General features: G+C 37.7%; 1 protein-coding gene across 1 annotated transcript in view; it reads right to left on the bottom strand.

Moving 5' to 3' along the window:
* Positions 1 to 20598, bottom strand: part of GRID2 (glutamate ionotropic receptor delta type subunit 2) — a 1609032-nt gene that overhangs the window by 396989 nt on the left and 1191445 nt on the right. The window lies entirely within an intron of this gene.

The raw sequence follows: 20598 nt of genomic DNA on the forward strand, positions 1-20598 counted from the left end.
TGCCTGAGGAACAGTCTAATCACCTATATATAGACCTTTCAGAGAACTGCATGATAAATCTTGGAATAACATAACAGAAAGTGTCCTGTGCAGTTTTTCCTTTTTAATAGCAAATGAAGCAATCAAAAATGCTATTTCCTGCTTTTAAATATCATATGGTATATGACAGTATCCAGTGGGCTTTAGGGGACTCACTGAAGACATCTGACTTAATGAGGAGTTATAAATACAGCAATAATTCAGTCCCAGTAATACACTAATTAGAAAAATAATAGCACATATAATTCTAGCATAATGCCTGTTCTAATGTATCAATTACTGCACAAGTTAGATTTTCTTACAGTTTAAATGGTTTTAATTAGGATCTTACATTGCTTTTATTGGGGAAAAAGCTGGTTTTTAATGTGGTTAGAGGGGTCCCAGTTTTTATTTGAGGAAAATAAAACATGTATAAGGCTTTGTTGTTTTCAAATATCCACAGTACATAAAACAATGTAATTTGCCTTTTTTGTCAGTGCCATCAATCTACATGGGAGATTTTGGCAGCAGTCTTTCCCTTAAAGTCTTGCAATGATTTACTGCTCTTTGCTCTCCAAAGTACTGGTGTAATTTTACAGTCTCATGTAGTTGTTATCTCTTGTAACATCCAAATCTGAGGGCTACCAGTCTAAAAATTACTGCCTATAAATTCCAACGGGATAAAAATGGATGACTCTCAATTCAGAAATAAGGAGGAAAGAGAGATGCTGTGATTTGAATTAGCAGATAACTGCTCAAGAAGCGAAGCTGCAGAGATTGTTGCAACACACATCTTCGGAAGATATACCATGCTATTAATCCTGATGCCAGCCCCATGAGCCTTCCCATTTGGGAACTTATTCCATATTTTCATGCTTTAAAAATGTAACAGAACTTTAGTCATGTTCAGAGACTGTTTTGATCAATTGAATGGTTTATAGGGGCACCTGGTTATTCGTGCTGCTTCCTGTTAAAAACTGTATTATGTCCTTGTATTGCATTTTGGGAGGGATTGGGGGCAGGAGGAAAAGGGGACGACAGAGGATGAGATGGCTGGATGGCATCACCGCCTCGATGGATGTGAGTCTGAGTGAACTCCGGGAGATGGTGATGGACAGGGAGGCCTGGCGTGCTGTGATTCATGGGGTCGCAAAGAGTCGGACACGACTGAGCGACTGAACTGAACTGATTGCATTTTGTTTGAAGCTTCTGAAGTCATCAATATACCGGCAAGTCTTCCTCGCAAATAAACAATTTAGGTGCTTCTTTTTAAGCTCCTCAAAAGGTGCTTAATTAAGAAAATTAAAATGTACACAATATATCTTAAGAGAACGGGTTGTCACATGTAAGCAAAAAGCCAGCTTTTTCCGTATTAAAATAATTTGGAAAAAGCTGCTAATTGTTGGTTTCAACTGTAAAAGCACATTAAATTCATACAATGATGTGTCATTTTTAGTTACATAAAAGTCTAATTAGAACTTAGATCCAATTAGCAAATCCAAATGTGTTGAAAGTCTAATTATCAGAGATATTGCAGTCCTCTTGCCAAATTTAAAACCTTATGAAATTTCTTTTGAGTTTTTGTTCTCTTCTGAGGTCAACCAGTCAATCCTCAATTATTTTCATTGATGTGCACTTTCTCTAATTACTTCTTAAAGAAGAGTTTAATTTCATAGACCAAATAATATTGGTGGAAAAAGATCTAAAACAAAGTGAAAAGCTAAATTTCCAATGCTCTATCCACCTTTTACAATTACATTACCTAATTCTAAGTCAATGAATAGCTTTTAGGATGTCATCTTATTCATGACTAGTAGATCTCAACTGCCAAAGTAAACACTGGGTTTTTTTTGTTTTTTCTCCCTTGGAGTTATTGTTTAAGTTTGATGAACTTATTGTCAGTTTGCCTAAATAAATTACATTTGTTAGTGCCAACTTGAACACAGCATTTTGGTGTATTAACTAGTCAAAATATTTACTATTGGAATAACAACAATACCTGATAAGCAGTTTGTTTCAATAATGCTCTGGACAAACAATTAAAAATATATAATTTCCAGCTTCTTCTTAATTATGTCTTCCTTTAAACAGAACTAAATGCAGTCAATGATTTAAAAATTCTAAAGTACTCTAGGAATGGGGGGTTTGAAATATTGATAATGAAATAGGATTTGGAGGAAGTAGAGGTGGTGGCTATATCTTATCTTCTGACCTTGGCAGTGACTTAAACATCTGTGTTATATATATATATATATATATATAATGTTTATTTTCTCTCTCTCCTCTCTCTTTCACTTTTTTTTTTTTTTTTAACTCACACTGATTTCTTCCAGTGGCCATGCATGGCCACTAACCCCATCCTGCCTTTTGGAGAATTGCTTTCTTTTTTCATCCCTAGACAACTGCTTTCCCTTTTTCATCCCCCGACTTTTTTCATGGCTCTGACTCTCTGGTTTAGCAATTGTTAATAATTGGTTGTTTGACCTGAGCCAATAAAAGTCCTTCCTTGGAGGTTTATTTTTAATATCAAGTGTGTGCATGGTGGGCAGATCAATAAGTTGATATTAAGTTTTTTTTAATGTTTTGCCAGATTCTCTCATATATACTACAGAACATATAATTTTCTCCTTTGCTTTATGAAGGTCTTTCACCTTTCTGTTTTCTTTCTTCTTTTTTGCCATCCTTCTAACATGTCTATGGATTATAGCACTTAGAAAGTTGAAAAGTTGTTCCTGTTCTTAATGAAAGCAGTCTAGATTTTCAGACTTAACTTTTTTTACTCAACTCAGGTATCCTTTCATATTCACCTGTTCTGATGCTTAATATTAGCTAAATGTTAGCTGTAGTCACCAAAAACTAGAGATGGAATTTTGACATAGAGAAATTCAGGATACAGACTCTCGGGAAAACTAGAAATAAAGAATATCACATATAAACACAGTCATAATAAAGAAATTAATACTAATTTCTACATTGAACAGAACTTTTTTAAAAAACATTTTTTGTAATACTTTCTATGTGTCAGCCATGGTACTGGGGCTTTTCATATGTGTGAGTTCTTAGTCATTCAGTCGTGTGCAACTCTTTGGAACTCCATGGACTGTATCCCACCAGGCATCTTTGTCCATGGGATCTTTCAGGCAAGAATACTGGAGTGGGTTGCCATTTCCTTAGGCTGCCACATAGCATTAAGCAGAGTTCCATGTGCTATACAGTAGGTCCTTGATGGTTATCTATTTTAAATATAGCAGTGTGTACATGACCATCCCAAACTCTTAATTGATATTTTGGCAATAAAATTTAAAAGGCAAATTATCACCATTATCATCATTTTTATAAAAATAATTATAACACATACATAGTGTACATGCATGAATGCTCAGTCACTCAGTCATGTTTGACTCTCTGCAACCCTATGGACTGTTAGCCGCCAGGCTCCTCTGTCCATGGGATTTTCCCAGCAAGAACACTGGAGCAGGTTGCCATTTTCTTCTCTAGGGGATCTTCCTGATCCAGGGATGGAACCCAGGTCTCCTGCGTCTCCTGCATTGCAGGTGGATTCTTTACTGCTGAGCCACCAGGAAAGCCCCACGTAGTGCACAGTATGTACTAATCATCTGTAAAGTGAAATCGCTCAGTCATGTCCAACTCTTTGGGACCCTATGGACTGTAGCCTATCAGGCTCCTCCATCCATGGGATTTTCCAGGCAAGAATACTGGAGTGTGTTGCCGTTTCCTTCTCCAGTAGATCTTCCCAACCCAGAGACTGAACTTGGGTCTCCTGCATTGTAGGCAGACGCTTTACTGTCTGAGCTACTAGGAGCTGTGCATATATTGATTACTTTATTTCTCAAACCCACCAAATGATGAAGGTATCAGTATTACTCCATTATAATGGAAATGATTATTTTATACATCTTTTTGAAGGATTACTCAAGGGTTGAGATTCCTTAATTTCTATTCATACCCAAGCATCTCCCTGAGAATCACTTCAAGCTATTCTGTTTGATTATAAAAACTCCTTCCAATAATAGCCATAAAAATGGGTTAGGTTCACATAGATCCAAACTGAATTTGTCTCTACAGTGGGTCATAGCCCTTGCAGCAGAGCAAGATTGACAGGAAAACTGTTAGATAAAATCTAGATTTTCACTCAGGTTTAAGTGTGAGACTTACCTAACAACTTCTCTGGTTTATTGTTTGAAATGTTTTTGGCTTAACTTTGCTTCAGAGGTTGTTTTTGTCTGGTTGTGTTGTTTTTGTTTTAAACAATGAGACCAGAGACTAACAAAGATAATGCACACAGAATTTCATACTATCTATTTGGCTGAGCATTTTCTAAGTAAAAATAATAAAAGTGGGCCCTGCAGCACATGAGATTTACAGAAAGTCGCACTGCTGATGGCAAAACAAGATGCATTATCTTCCATGGTCTGACCATCTAGAGGACATTTAGAAGGGATTAGAAAATAAAGACCAATTCAATTTCCTTTCAATTACAGTATATCGATTTCCTATAGTGTTTTCTGGTGATTGCCTAAAGTCATTTTAAAACCTTAAAATGCTTAATGCTTTAATTATTTCCTTCACTGAAGCTTTAGCAATAATAACCTTGCAGCTTTCTGTTCAAATCAATGTAATATCTGTGTTCGACAAACTGGCCGACGTATGTGTGTGAGCACAGTAGCATGCTCCTAACATCATGTACTGTGTCATTAGGAAATGACCAGGTTTCAGACATTTCCTCTTTCCCCTCAATGTTTCCACTTTTCATTTTTCCATGGGCTTTAAAGGGTGACATTTGACTTGGGCTTTACATCACTATTTTTCAGGCTGTGTTTCAATGTCAAAAAGAGCTGAACGGTTCAACTTCAATTTTACACTCACTAGTTTGTAGGCTTTAATAACAGGAGTTAAGAGAGCTCTTAATTGAATACCAAACAATTCCCTACATGTATTACACTGTATTCATAGGGAGCCAGCCCAGACAGGTTATAGCACCATAGCTTCAACTTCAGGACACAAAATATCCACAGCACTGCGGACCTGGCACTCCCCAAAACTACATTTGCTTTCTCAGCCTTCAAAGGAAAAGAGGGAACAACAAAAGCTGGGCAAAGTGCTTGAAAGCTAGCCATTTAGAAATGCACAGCATTATTTGGTAGGTATTATTTCTGTAATGGGATAGAAAGTGTAAGAAAAAAATACATATGGCAGGTTGACTCAGATACATGTTTTATAGAGTTAAATTGGAATTTTTTTTTTGACATGCACAGAAATGCAGTGTGCCAGTAATCCTTCCAATGATACTTTTCTTTATGGTATTTCCACCTGTAAAATAGGTTCGATTTGTTAGACTTGCTCACTGGGGGATGATTACTTCCTCCTAAGATTTTATTCCTACAGCTTGGTCATTACCATGAAGTAAGAGTCATTCTTTAGATTACATGGAATAGCCTTAGCACTTGAGTTTCCTTCAGGAGAAAATGAAAAGTCAGAAAAAAAAAATTACCTGTTTCCACAGCTTATATCTCTCTGCCCACTGCTGAAGACAAAAACTTCTGGACTATGTAACAATGTACATGTACAACAAGACAAACTTGTTAACTGATTTCCATAAATTAAGAATATAAACCTGGAATATATATATATATATATTAAATATATACAGGAATTTATTTGTATATTTATATAAATATATATAAAATATAGTTCAAAAGTGTTTATTGCCACATTATAACCACTTCCAGTCATCAGCTGGTATTTGACTGGTTTAATGATCTATATCTCTATCTGCTAAGTCGTGACCAACTCTTTGTGATCCCATGGACTGTATCCAGCCAGACTTCTCTGTCCATGAAATTCTCTAGGCAAGAATACTGGAGTGGGTTGCCATTTCCTTCTCCAGGGATCTTCCCAACCGAGAGATTGCGTCTCCCACATGGCAGGCAGATTCTTTACCGTCTGAGCCATTAGGGAAGATGGTTTAATGATACTCTGCCATTGTTATATGTTTTCCCTTCTTTTATAATTCTCAGTGTAAAATTACTATTACATAATATTTAGAGAAAATATCGCATAGCAGTTAAGATCAGGAACTCTGGAACCAGACTGTGTTCAAGGACCTGCTCTCATAATTGCTGGGTGTGGCCACTGGGGCTCTGATCCCTCTCAAATAGGAAGAATAAAAATTACTTCCTCATAGGGCTGGTGGGACTATTAACTGACTTAACATATGTTAAACATTTAGAAATGTTCCTGGTACATAAAGACTAGAGAATTGTTCATTATTATTATTCCTATGTAATCAGCATGTTTTATTCCTCTACCAGCCTTATCATCTGGAGTCACTTACTTGTTTCAGTGATGAAACATACCTCAAAAGTGTGGTTCTCAACTTTGGCTGCACATTAGAATGATCTGAAAGCTTTATACAATTCTGATGTCCTGCCTAACCCCAGAACAATTAAATCCTAATTTCCACTACTCTAAAACTTGACCTAACATCCAGGGAATGCAATCCCATAAAATGGCTACTTAACCTTATTGACTAAAGGCATCATTTTTACTGGCTTCCTTTGCAAAAGCTAACTAGTGACACTTTATTAAATAAACAGGCTCTTTTATTTTTCTTGTTTTAAGTAGTATAGGAGACAATAAACTCTGAACCTGAATAACGCTTACCTTGTCTGCTGTTATAGTCCTAGTCCTTATCATAGCTTTGGTGTGTTGGTACATGATTGGTCCTAATAGAGATCTGATAAATGAAATGCATATATTATAATTCCTGCTGTCCTCTTTATTATTCTACCTTTTGGGCTTTCCAGTTGACATGAATAAAAACCAAAATATCCCCAATCTGATACTGTGTTCAACTATATAATATTGTATCTCTGACAATTTTTGTGATTCTTCAGGACAATTGCTCCATACTAAAATTCAGTTAGCTCTCTTTTTCTTTATGATCAGAATTTTCTTCCAAATAACATTTTGGCACTTATTGATTATTATCTGATAAAAGTGGTTGGATTTCTTCTCTTTCATTCCATGCTACCTTGAGATATTTTAAAGGGGATCTTCATTTTAAAACCACATTAGGAGTGTCAATCTTTCCTATGTCTTCATCTTAATGATCTGCAGGTGCCCAATGCCTTCTACAATAGTGTTTTGTAAAAACACTATTGTAGTTTTACAATTATTTATTGTAGTAAAACAATTATTTTTATAAAACTTGCATGATTTAATGTAAAGTTATTGCACTTTAGATCTTTGTTCCCAAACAACCAAAACCTCATGCCTAGATGTATCCTTATGCTCTACTCTCTCTTTAATATCTGTTTAGATATCTCAAAGGCACCTAAAATATCACAAGAGTAGGCTCATAAAATTCACCTTTACCAGTTCCACTAGCCAGCAACCAAGAAGTCAGTCTTATCATCTCTCATACTTTATCCATTGCCAGTCTGCAATTTCAAGTCCTTAAAAAACAAAACAAAACTTTCAAACCCACTTCACTTCATCTCCTTACCACTATCTTAGTCTAAGCTCATTTTATAGCTTCTCTTTTACAATCTTTACACTGCAAACATAAACATACATTTTGATACGATGTCCTCTCCTATGATCTTTCTGTAGGTTTCTCTGTTTCTCAAGAAAAAGACTAAACTTCTAATATGACCAATCAAGACCTCTGTGATTTGTCACATTTTAGAGTCACAGTCTCAGGTCATGTCACATTCCCTCTCATTCTTTGGGCTACAATCACTAGTCTTCAAATTTCTTGAGTTAGACATAATCTTCTTGCCTTAAGGATTAACCACTTGAGAAGTTAAAAAAAGTCCCAATGCTAAAGCCATATGCCATGTTAAATAAATCAGAAAGTGTTGAAAGCGTTAGTCACTCAGTCATGTCCGACTCTTTGTGACCCTGTGGACTGTAGTCCGCCAGGCTCCTCTGTCCATGGAGATTCTTCAGGCAAGAATACTGGAGTTGGTTGCCATGCTCTCCTCCTTCCTGACCCAGGGATTGAACCTGGGTATCCCACATTGCAGGCAGATTCTCTGATATCCAAGCCACCAGGGAAGTCTCAAATCAAAAATTCTGGGCAATTTTCAGGTATCAGTATTTTTCAAAAATTTCTAAGATGATTCCAAAGTTTAGTCAAATTTGGTAATCAATGGTTTTAAACATACAGTCTTACTTGATTGGAAGAATCTTAGAAACCTGCCATTCTTCAGTCAATCACTGAATTCACTCTTACTCATCCTATAGACCTCAATGCAAACATCTACAGTCTGGGGGAAACCTTCCCTGACAATCTGACCCACCCCCAGGCTAGCTCATGTCCTTTCAATACAGCATCAAGTTCCTCTGTTTATAGTAATATCATAATTAGAATTTTAATCTGTATTTTATATTATTAACATTTATTGTGCCAATTATCTGTAAGTTTCCATGGAGTCAGGAAGATTGATATTTTGTTATCATTCACTTTATTAAATACATAATTCCTGGCACAAAGTGGGGCTTCAATTTTTATTGAGTACTAAACAAATTTAGATGATTTTTAAATGAGAAACTTAATATATCTTGCAGCAATCGCTGATTGTTTCTTAAATGATGTCTTAAATGAGGATCGTAATGATATGGCCAAGACACTGTGCTGTCAGCTAATAGCTGAGCTTTTTTTTTGTTTGTTTTAATTTGGAAGGAAGATTTGCAACTCTCATTCTTCCTGGGTACAAATCGGTGAACTCTGCATAAAGATCAGGGAATGCTTTTCAAAAACCTTCAATATGAGGAATTATGATCTTACCTAACTCTGTAGAAAATAAGTTGTCATATTAGGGCTATAATTGGAACAATTATATAAAAACAGTAGCAATAATAAAAATAGTATGTAGCTTATGAAAGGTGCTTCTTCTATTCCAGGCCTCATTTTAAGGCATGTACTTATTCCATCTCAATAACAAGAGATCCACTGTATACCCAGGAAATACAAACTGTTGAAACTTTGGAGAATGAAACATCACCCATCTAGCAGAAAGCCCTCCTGAGAACAGAGAAGGCTCTTGAGAAATCCAGCCCCTGGCTAAAAACCTATATATGATTTTTTTTAAACCTGACCATAGGCAATTACAAAGGCTTTACCTGACAGGTCTGCTGAAAGGAATTTCTGTCAAGAACTCAGGTCTTTTGGCCCACCATACTTTTATTTATATCTGCGTTGTTAGCCTAGGAGCCTCTATTCAGAGGCCTCACTATTGGAACCCTGGGCTCTGAGAACATCCTATTCACAGAAAGGGGTAACCTTGAGAAAATGTTATTTCATTATTAAATAACACCCAGTACTTGTCCATTCCTAGCCCTTCCTTTCTTCCTTCCTCTCCATTCCCCACTCAGGTCCATAAAACTGATCCTCTTGATTGGGATTCCTCCAGCACAGACACAATTCCCCCATCCCATCTGCACTGTTACATTGACTGTCTCTCAGTGTCATCCTATAGACAAAAGTCAAACATTTGGGAAGCAATGAGTTTTTTTTTATAGACTTGCTTTTCCTTTGGCAGGGTTTCTGAAACCCAGGTTCGATACATGGGTCACTAAGATCCCCTGAAGAAGGGAATGGAAACCCACTCCAGTATTCTTTCCTGGAGAATCCTGTGGGCAGAGGAGCCTGGTGGGCTTCAATCCATGGGGTGGCAAAGAGTCAGACACGATTGAGCAAATAACACTGTAATTTCCTATGGCAGTAGTGAGTAAAGCCTTAATTCCTACTTGCATTTTGACTTGCTGTCTTAATCAACTACACCCACATTGTGGCAGGGCAGCTCTCCCAGCTCAGTCTTGACATCTCTCACTTTTTAACGGCAGTTCGTGTCTCCTGATACTTCCTATGAAGCAAGCATTGTCCCAAGTCTTGGATACCACTTAATTTGCTTTTCTGCTGTAATCATTTTAATATATGAGAAAATTGAGATCAGAGAGTTTAAATGACCAGGTCACTCACCTAACAAGTGACATAGTGAGGATTTAAACTCAGGCAGTTTAACCCCAGAAAACACTAGGTCTTTCTGACCTCAAGGAGCAAGATACTTCTCAGAAAATAATGCAGCAAGGGGGCTTTAAAACAGTCCTCATGGATTTTGAGTGCTCATTTCCCCAGTTTAGCTCTATTTGTGTTGTGGAGTCCTTGAGAAACTGAAATTTCCTTATAACAACTTTTTTTTGGGTCTCAACTATTTACTTTGGGTTTCTGTCACATAGGGTTCCCAAGTAGCTCTAGTGGTAAAGAATCTGCCTGACAATGCAGGAGACGGACAAGACATGGATGGGTTCCATCCCTGGGTTGGAAAGATCCCCTGGAGAAGGGCTTGGCAACCCACTCCAGTATTCTTGCCTGGAGAATCCTATGGACAGAGGAGCCTGGCGGGCTACTGTCCATAGGATTGCTAAGAGTCAGATACAACTGTAGTGAGAACATTAGATTGGGTGTTAGAAGGTTTTACTCCAAATAAGAATCATACTTTTTGAATCTTAGCATTTTCATCTGAAAGTGAAATGGTTTGTTAATGTAAATGAATTCCAAACTCATTTCTCACAACTCACAACTTGTTAGTGATTGGGTCTACTTTGCGGATAGATTTTTTTTGTCATATGAGCAAATCAATTTAAAAAACATTTAAAACCAAGTAAGGATTATTGTTATTGACAAAGGGGAAACTCATGGAATCATTTATATCCTCCTATTAAACTGAAAGCCTCACAAAGGCAAAGATCTTAGGCAGGTTTATTTGTTGATGCAAACTAAGCACCCGTATGGTTCACGCACAACAAATGTTTGTTGAATGCATGAATGGGTCTTATTTTTCTCAAAGAATAAATTAAATTTCAGTGCCTCGAGGATTTTGCAGCACTCAAGTTTTATCTCAAGGTGAGGAATAGATCAGCTAATCTCATAAAATCCTGTCTAGCTTTGTGATTCTACAATTGTTTAATATGACTGGATATATACGAAGTGTCATTCCTGTGATGGACAAAGGAGGATTTCTCATTCAAATTTTCCAAAATAACTCTGACTGTAAGCAGTCCAATCAGCCACTTCAGTCAGTTTATCTGAGCTAATGCTGACATGACACTTTTGTCCAGGTCACAGTGTAATCCTTCCTTTCCAGCTCCCACTTAATCAGATCTGTGCTTACGTGCAAAATGAGGGTGGAGTGCTTGAATTTCCTGGGTAGCTGTGAATCATCAAATGATTGACTATGCCTCTAGGCATTCTTAACTAGTTCTGAATATAATTTTTATTTCATTGTAAAATATTACAAACATTCGAGCAATTGAAACTTCCATAAATCAGGCATGTTTTAAAATGCTGCTGCTTCTGCTGCTGCTAAGTCGCTTCAGTTGTGTCCCACTCTGTGTGACCCCATAGACAGCAGCCCACCAGGCTCCCCTGTCCCTGGGATTCTCCAGGCAAGAACACTGGAATGGGTTGCCATTTCCTTCTCCAATGCATGACAGTGAAAAGTGAAAGTGAAGTTGCTCAGTTGTGTCCGACTCTCCGCGACCCCATGCACTGCAGGCCACCAGGCTCCTCTGTCCATGGGATTTTCCAGGCAAGAGTACTGGAGTGGGGTGCCATCGCCTTCTAGTATACTTCAAAAAAGAGTTGATACTACTTTGTGGATTTATTTGTTTTTCTAATTGCTCTTTTCTAAATAGGATTCCCCCTATATACTTCCATTGGCAATTATTACCTATAATCGCATATATACTATAAGCATGAGAAAATGCAGGGGTTTGGAAAAGGTTAGAACTAACTAATCACAATAATCTGCAAGAGATTTAGCGATGGACAATCTAGTGAACTCTAATACAACACTGTACATAGTCTAAACACATTATTCTCTGTCACTCAACATTTATAATCAAGATACTTATTTATTAAAAACTTGCTGTGCTGGTATTATGAGATACAAGGAAATATAGAGCACATCATATTTTACATCCAAATGTGTGTGATCTTTTTGACATTATAAAGCACAAAATTTTTTAAAAGAAAAAAGCTACAACAAAAAAGCTTCCACATATTCATAATTCCCAAAAGATGATATAAATTAGAAGTATTTAAATATGGGAGGTAATCTGTGATAAAGGACTGGGTGGCATCAAAGAAAATTACTAGAAAAAGCAGAGCATTGTAAAAGGAAAGAAAAAGCAGAGTATTGTATAAGTAGCTTGCAAGACAGCCACAGATAATTCCTCCTATGCCTGTGCATGCATAATAATCTTTCATCAACAGCTGTGGTCCATTTCCCTTTCCTGACTCTGGGGTTGCTTTATGACTTCATTCACCAACAGAATGAGGCAGAAGGGATGACACATGATTCTGAGCCTGGGCCTGGGTCTTAAGAGATCTTGTATTATTTTTCCCCCCATTTTTAGAAGCCAGAAAACAAGTTTTCAAAAAGGAATGGGTTAGAATACTTGGTAATGACAGACTATGTGGAAAGAAAAAGAAACCACATGGAAGAGAACTAAATAACACCAATCAACAGCTAACACCCAGGCACCAGACATGAGTGACACCATCTTGGATTCTCTGGCCCCAGCTGAGTAATATCAGTCAACACCATGCAGAGGACAGGTGATCCATCCCCACTGGGCCAAGGCTGAATACCAGACCCACAGAATCCTTAGAAATAAAATAGCTTTTGCTTTAAGCCAATAATATTGGGGCTGTTTTGTTACTCAGTAATAAATAATTGAAACCCAAGGTTTATGGGAAGTCAGTAGTTGCCTTTGCCTCTGAAGTTGACTGGAAATACTCAAGGCTTCTAGACAGCAGTAGGAAGTTGAATATATGTACATGTGTGAGGAATTTTCTTTTCTTTCCCCAATACCTTCCTTTATATTATAAAGCTTTAAAAAGAGAGAGAGAGAGAGAAAGATGGTGGAGGAATAGGTGAACATGGAGTATATCTCTCTCCATTGATACATAGGGAATACACCTTCAGACACAGATGTGCATGGAGAACACCATCTGTGATGTGAAATGTGAGAGTGGACAGGAGTACCTGACCAGTGGAAAAGAATATATAAACCACGCAAAACTTGGTAAGATGAAGGAACTGGGGGAAAAACAGGAGTGTTAGTAGGATTGGACCTGCCCTCAGCGGATGGGGGAACTGAAGCAGGTGTCCGATCCTCACATCAGGGCAGTTTTCTAAGTCAATGGAGAAATATTTAAGGCTGAGAGTGAAACAGCTGATCTGTGGCAGCCTAAATGGAATGAGAATCAGACAGTCCTGGCTGCAGCCATACATACCCCAGACAGGGACGCAGGTTCCCTGGAAGACACAGCAGGTGGGAGCTGGAGTTTAGGGATTGTGGGGCAATCCCACAGCAAGGACTGCTGTTGATTGTGGAGAGACCAATCGAGGGGATGTGAGGGAGGAGACTGTGGTGGGAAATGCCTGTGGAGGAAAGCCAGGCAGCCATGGAAGCAAGGTGATACTGCTGAGTCATGAGTAGGGGGTGGTTCCATCACCATAGCCTCTCTCTCCTCACCTGCCAGCATCAGCAGCTGAACAATTGAGAGGCTAGCCCATCAAGTGCCTGATGCACTGAACTACAAAGTAGGACCCCACCCAGGGTGACCTGTTAAGTGCCTGATGTGTCGATCTATAGAGTAGGTCCCCAGCCAGGGGGGCCCCTCTATGTGCCTGACTCACTGAACAAAAGAAAAGGACCCCAGGCAAGGGAGTCCTCTAAGTTCCTGAATGGGCAGAGCTATGGAGAAAGACTAGCCAAAGAGGCCTTCTGATCAACAGCTACAAAAGGATTGAAAAAAGACTCTGGTTGGGCTATAACTCCTGCTGTGGAGGCATTACGTGTCCCTGCACGATTGGTGCCACCAGGGTATCCACAAACCAAGCAGCTGTGACACCTTCAACTCTCACTAGGGCAGAGCTTCAACAGACAAAAAGTCTTGCATGTATACACACAGGGTCATTTCAGTCGTGTCCAACTCTGCAACCCTGTAGACTATGGCCTTCAGGGCTTCTCTGTCAGGGGAGTTCTCCAGGCAAGAATCAGTTCAGTTCAGCTCAATCACTCAATCGTGTCTGACTCTTTGAGACCCCATGGACTGCATTACACCAGGCTTCCCTATCCATCACCAATTCCTGGAGCTTATTCAAACTCATGTCCATAGAGTCAGTGATGCCATCCAACCATCTCATCCTCTGTCGTCCCCTTCTCCTCGACCTTCAATCTTTCCCAGCATCAGGGTCTTTTCAAGTGAGTCAGTTCTTTGCATCAGGTGGCCAAAGTATTGGAGTTTCAAGCTTCAGCATCAGCCCTTCCAATGAATACTCAGGACTGATTGTTTTTAGGATGGACCGGTTGGATCTCCTTGCAATCCAAGGGATTCTCAAGAGTTTCCTTCAACACCACAGTTCAAAAGCATCAATTCTTCAGTGCTCAGCTTTCTTTATAGTCCAACTCTCACACCCATACATGACTACTGGAAAAAACCATAGCTTTGACTAGACAGATCTTTGTACATAAAGTAATGTCTCTGCTTTTTAATAAGCTGTCTAGGTTGATCACAGCTTTTCTTCCAAGGAGCAAGTGTCTTAATTTCATGCCTGCAGTCACCATCTGCAGTGATTTTGGAGCCCCCCAAAATAAAGTCACTGTTTCCATTGTTTCCTCATCTATTTGCCATGAAGTGATGGGACCAGATTTCATGATCTTAGCTTTCTGAATGTTGAGCTTTAAGCCAACTTTTTCATTCTCCTCTTTGACTTTCATCAAGAGGCTTTTTAGTTCTTTGCTTTCTGCCATAAGAATGGTGTCATCTGAATATCTGAGGTTATTGATAATTCTCCCAGCAATCTTGATTCCAGCTTGTGGTTCATCCAGCCCAGCATTTCTCATGATGTACTCTGCGTATAAGTTAAACAAGCAGGGTGACATTATACAGACTTTACGTACTCCTTTTCCTATTTGGAACCAGTCTGTTGTTCCATGTCCAGTTCTAACTGTTGCTTCTTTACCTGCATACAGATTTCTCAGGAGGTAAGTCAGGTGGTCCTGTATTCCCATCTCTTGAAGAATTTTTCACAGTTTGTTGTGATCCACACAGTTAAAGGCTTTGGTGTAGTCTTAAAGCAGAAGTAGATGTTTTTCTGGAACTCTCTTGCTTTTTGATGATCCAGCAGATGTTGGCAATTTGATCTCTGGTTCCTCTGCCTTTTCTAAAACCAGCTTGAACATCTGGAAGTTCACAGTTTATGTATTGCTGAAGGCTGGCTTCGAGAATTTTGAGCATTACTTTGCTAACATGTGAGATGAGTCCAATTGTGTGGTAGTCTGAGCATTCTTTGGCATTGCCTTTCTTTGGAATTGGAATGAAAACTGACCATTTCCAGTGGCCATTTCCTATGGCCACTGCTGAGTTTTCGAAATTTTCTAGTATATTGAGTGCAGCACTTTAACAGCATTGCCTTTTAGGATTTGAAATAGCTTAGCTGGAATCCAGGCAAGACTACTGGAGCGTATTGGCCAATACTGGTTGCCATACCCTTCTAGAGCACTATATGTCCTGCTGCCCTAGCCACAAACTCCCCTGACTCCGTGGTGCTGCCAGAACCCCTGCAACCCAAGCAGCTGCGCCACCTCCACACCTGGCCCTCACAGGGACAGACCCAAGTCCTCCAGGGCAGCCTCAGGAGCAAACCCCAGTGGACAACCCCATGTAGAGGTGGAAATAAAACCACAATCAAAACCCAGGGGCAGTGTGGCTAAGGAAGAAGACACAAAAGCTTCCCACCAGCCATACAAGTTGCAGATTAAATCCACAGGACCATCAAGGCAGACTGTGTGTCTATGGAAAATATAAAAGGAAACAGACCTCCCACAAAAGAAAACGCACTAGTTCTGTTAGCTGTGGACACTGGAGGCAAGAACACACAGGAGTAGGGCTAATTTAGAATCTGAGCTGACCCCACAGCAGGTCCAGAGATCAGTACAGCAAGGTGAGGTACTTTATTTTTGTTGGACTGTTTTGATTTTGCTTATGGGTGTATATGTGTATATTCAGTCACACTTTTTATTATTACTATAAACCTCTGCCTCTATGTTGGGCTTTTGCAGTTCTGTGGAGTTTTCCTTTTTTTCTTTCTTCTTCCTTTTTTTTTCTTTTCTCTTTTTTATAATTTTACTTTTTAATTTTTAAAAACCTATTCTACTTTTTCTACATTTATTTCTTGTATGCTTTTCCTACTGTTCTTCTCCCCTTGTAGTTCATCTTTAATGTATATAAATCTTCTTCATCTATCTCTATTTAACTTTGCATGTCTATTCTTTCTTTCTTTCCTTTCATCTCAATATATTTCTTAATTTTGTTTACATTGCTTTATTCTTCACTAGGCACCTTGTTTTAGTTTTGTTTTCCAGTCTGTGCTTTAGTTAGTTTTGTTCTTAACTGGTAAATATAATTTTTGATTCCCTCTGTTCCCATTTCCATCTACTGTACTTAATATTTGTTGGACTGTTTTGACTTTGCTTATGGGTATATATGTATATGTGTATATTCCATTATTTTAATTATTATGTGCCTGATTTTGTAACTGCCATATGTCTGTGGTTCCTGTTTGGTTTCTCATTTTTGGGTATTTGTTTTAATCTCACTTAATGTCATACAAATCACTTGTGGAATCTTTGCCCCTGACCAGAGATCAAGCCCAGAGCCTTTGGACTGGGAGCACTGAGTCCAAGACCCTAGACCCTAGACTACCAGAGAACTAACCCTAGGGAGTATCAAATAGTGAGAACTCATACAAAGGAAACCACTTGAGTACAAGACCTGGCATCACCCAACCACCAGTAGCACCCTGTACACCTCATCTAAACAAACAAAACAAAAATATCAACCTAATCATCAGCAGACAAGATTACCATCCCAGTCTTGCCCATGAGAGAAAAAACAAACAAACAAACTCAGCACAAATCTCACCCTATAAGAAGCTTTCACAAACCACTGGACCAAGCTTAGGAGGGCAGAAACTAAAAGGAATAAAAAAGTTCAACTTTGAAGCTTAGAAAAATGAGACCTCAAACACAATAATTTAAAAAAAAAATGAAAATGCAAAGAAATACTACACAAATGAAGTAACAAACCAGAAACACAGAAGTCCAAATAAATGAAGGGGAAATAGGCAAACTACCTGAAAAAGAATTCAGAATACTGATAGTAAAGATGATGAAAAACCTTGAAAACAAAATGGAGAAAATGCAATAATCAATCAACAAAGACCTAGAAGAATTAAAGAATAAACATACGACCCAGAGGGATGGTACAGGGAGGGAGGAAGGATGGGGGTTCAGGATGGGGAACATGTGTATACCTGTGGCTGATTCATGTTGATGTATGGCAAAACCAATACAATATTGTAAAGTTAAAAAAAAAAAAAGAATGAACCTATTAAACGACTAAATTAAAAAAAAAGAATAAACATACAAACAACATAATTACTGAAATTAAAAATACTCTCAAAGGAATCAATAGCAGAATATTCAAAGCAGAAAAACGAATCAGTGAGCTGGAAGATAAAATGGTGGAAATAACTTCTGAAGAGCAGAATAAAGTAAAAAGAATGAAAAGAACTGAGGACAGTCTCAGAGACCTCTGGGACAATATCAAACACACCTACATTTGAATTATAGGGGTCCCAGAAGAAGAAGAGAGAAAGAAAGGGTATGAGAAAATTTTTGAAGAGATTATAGTTGAAAATTTATCCAACATGGAAAAGGAAATAGTCAATCAAGTCCAAGAGGCATAATGTGTCCCATAGAGGATAAACCCAAGGAGAAACATGCCAAGACACACACTAATCAAACTAACAAATATTAAACACAAAGAAAAAAATTTAAAAGCAGCAAAGGAAAAGCAACAAGTAACATACAAGGGAACAAACATAAAAGCGAAACCCCATACATTTATGCTGAACTTTCAACAGAAACTCTGCAGGCCAGAAGGGAATGGCAGGATATATTTAATGCACTGAAAGGGAAAAATCTACAACCAAGATTATAGTACCCAGCAAGGATCTCATTCAAAATTGATGGAGAAATAAAAAGCTTTTCAGCCAAGCAAAAGTTAAGAGAATTCAGTACCACCAAACCAGCTTTACAACAAATATTAAAGGAAATTATATAGTCAAGAAATACAAGAGAAGAAATAAACATCTACAAAAATCAACCCAAACAATTAAGAAAATGGCAATAGGAACATATATATCAAGAATTACTTTAAATGTAATTGGATTAAATTCTCCAACTAAAAGACACAGACTGGCTGAATGGATAAAAAACAAGATCCATACATATGCTGTCTACAAGTAACCCACTTCAAACACATATAGACTGAAAGTGAGAGGATGGAAAATATATTCATGCAAATAGGAAGCAAAACAAAGCTGGAGCAGCAACCTTCATATCAGACAAAATAGATCTTAAAATAAAGAAGATTATAAGAGATAAGGAAGGACACTACATAATGATCAAGGGATCAATCGATGGGGAAGACAAAACAATTGTAAATATCTATGCACCCAACATAGGAGCACCTCAATACATAAGAAAACACTAACAGATATAAAAGGAGAACTCTATAGTAACACAATAATAGTAGGAGACTTTAACACCCCACTTACACCAATGGACAGATCATCAAAACAGAAAATTAACAAGGAAACACAAGTCTAAAATTAGCTGAGATGGATCTCATTGATATCTTCAGGACATTTCATCCAAATGCAGAAGAATACACCTTCTTCTCAAGTGCACATGGAACATTTTCCATGACAGACTACATCTTGGGTCACAAATCAAACCTCAGTAAATTTAAGAAAACTGAAATTGTATCAAGCATCTTCTCCAACCACCATGCCATGAGACTAGATATCGATTACAAGAAAAAAACTGTAAAAAACACAAACACATGGAGATTAAACAACACATTTCTTAATAATCAACAGGTTACTGAAGAAATCAAAAGGGAAGTCAAAAAAATTTCTAGACGCAAATGACAATGAAAACATGACATCTCAAAATCTATGGGATGCAGCAAAAGCAGTTCTAAGAGGGAAGTTTATAGCAATACAATCCTACCTCAAGGGACAAGAAAAACATCGAATAGACAACCTAACTTTATGCCCAGAACAACTGGAAAAAGAAGAGCAAAAACCTAAAATTAGTAGAAGGAAAGAAATCATGAAGATCTGAGCAGAAATAAATGAAAAAGAAATGAAAGAAACAATAGTAAAGATTAATAAACCTAGAAGTTTGTTTTTGAGAAGATAAAATTGACAAGCCTTTAGCCAGACTCATCAAGGAAAAAAGAGAGAAGATCTAATCAACAAAATTAGAAATGAAAAAGGAGAGGTTACAACAGACAATGCAGAAATATAAAGGATTACAAGAGACTATTATGAACAACTATATGGCAATAAAATGGATATTCTGGAAGAAATGGACAGATTCTTAGGAAAGTTCAGTCTTCCAAGACTGAACCAGGAAGAAATAGAAATTATGAGCAACTGAATTGCAAACACTGAAATTGAAGCTGTGATAAAAAATCTCCCAAAACATAAAAGCCCAGGACCAGATGGCTTCACAGGAGAATTCTATCAAATATTTAGAGAGGGGCTAATGCCTATTGTTTTAAAACTCTTTCAGAAATTGCAAAGGAGCACTTCCAAACTCATTCTACGAGGCAACCATCACCCTAATACCAAAACCAGACAAAGACAACACAAAAAGAGAAAACCACAGGCCAATATCACTGATGAACATAGATGCAAAAATCCTCAACAAAATTTTACCAAACAGAATTCAGCAACACATCAAAAAGCTCATACATCATGATCAAGGTGGGTTTATTCCTGGAATGCAAGGATTCTTCAGTATACGCAAATCAATTAATGTGATACATCATATTAACAAACTGAAAGATAAAAAACACGATCATTTCAATAGATGCAGAAAAAGCCTTTGATAAAATTCAGCACCCATTTATGATGAAAACTCTTCAAAAAACGGGCATATAATGAAGCTACCTCAACATAGTAAAGGCCATATACGATAAGACTACAGCAAACATTATTCTCAATGGTGAAAAACTGAAAGCATTCCCCCAAAGATCAGGAACAAGACAAGGGTGTCCACTTTCCCCACTATTATTCAACATAGTTCTGGAAGTCCTAGCTACAGCAATCAGAGAAGAAAAAGAAATAAAAAGAATCCAGATCAGAAAAGAAGAAGTAAAGCTCTGTTTGCAGATGACATGATACTGTATACAGAAAACTCTAAAGATAGTATCAGAAAATTACTAGAGGTTATCAGTGAATTTAGCAAAGTTTCAGGATTCAAAATCAATACACAGAAATCAATTGCATTTCTATATACTAACAATGAATAATCAGAAAGAGAAATTAAGGATTCAATATCATTCACTATTGCAACAAATAGAATTAAATATCTAGGAATAAACCTACCCAAGGAGACAAA

The sequence above is a fragment of the Bubalus bubalis genome, chromosome 7 (assembly GCF_019923935.1).
Source record: "Bubalus bubalis isolate 160015118507 breed Murrah chromosome 7, NDDB_SH_1, whole genome shotgun sequence".
Taxonomy (NCBI): domain Eukaryota; kingdom Metazoa; phylum Chordata; class Mammalia; order Artiodactyla; family Bovidae; genus Bubalus; species Bubalus bubalis.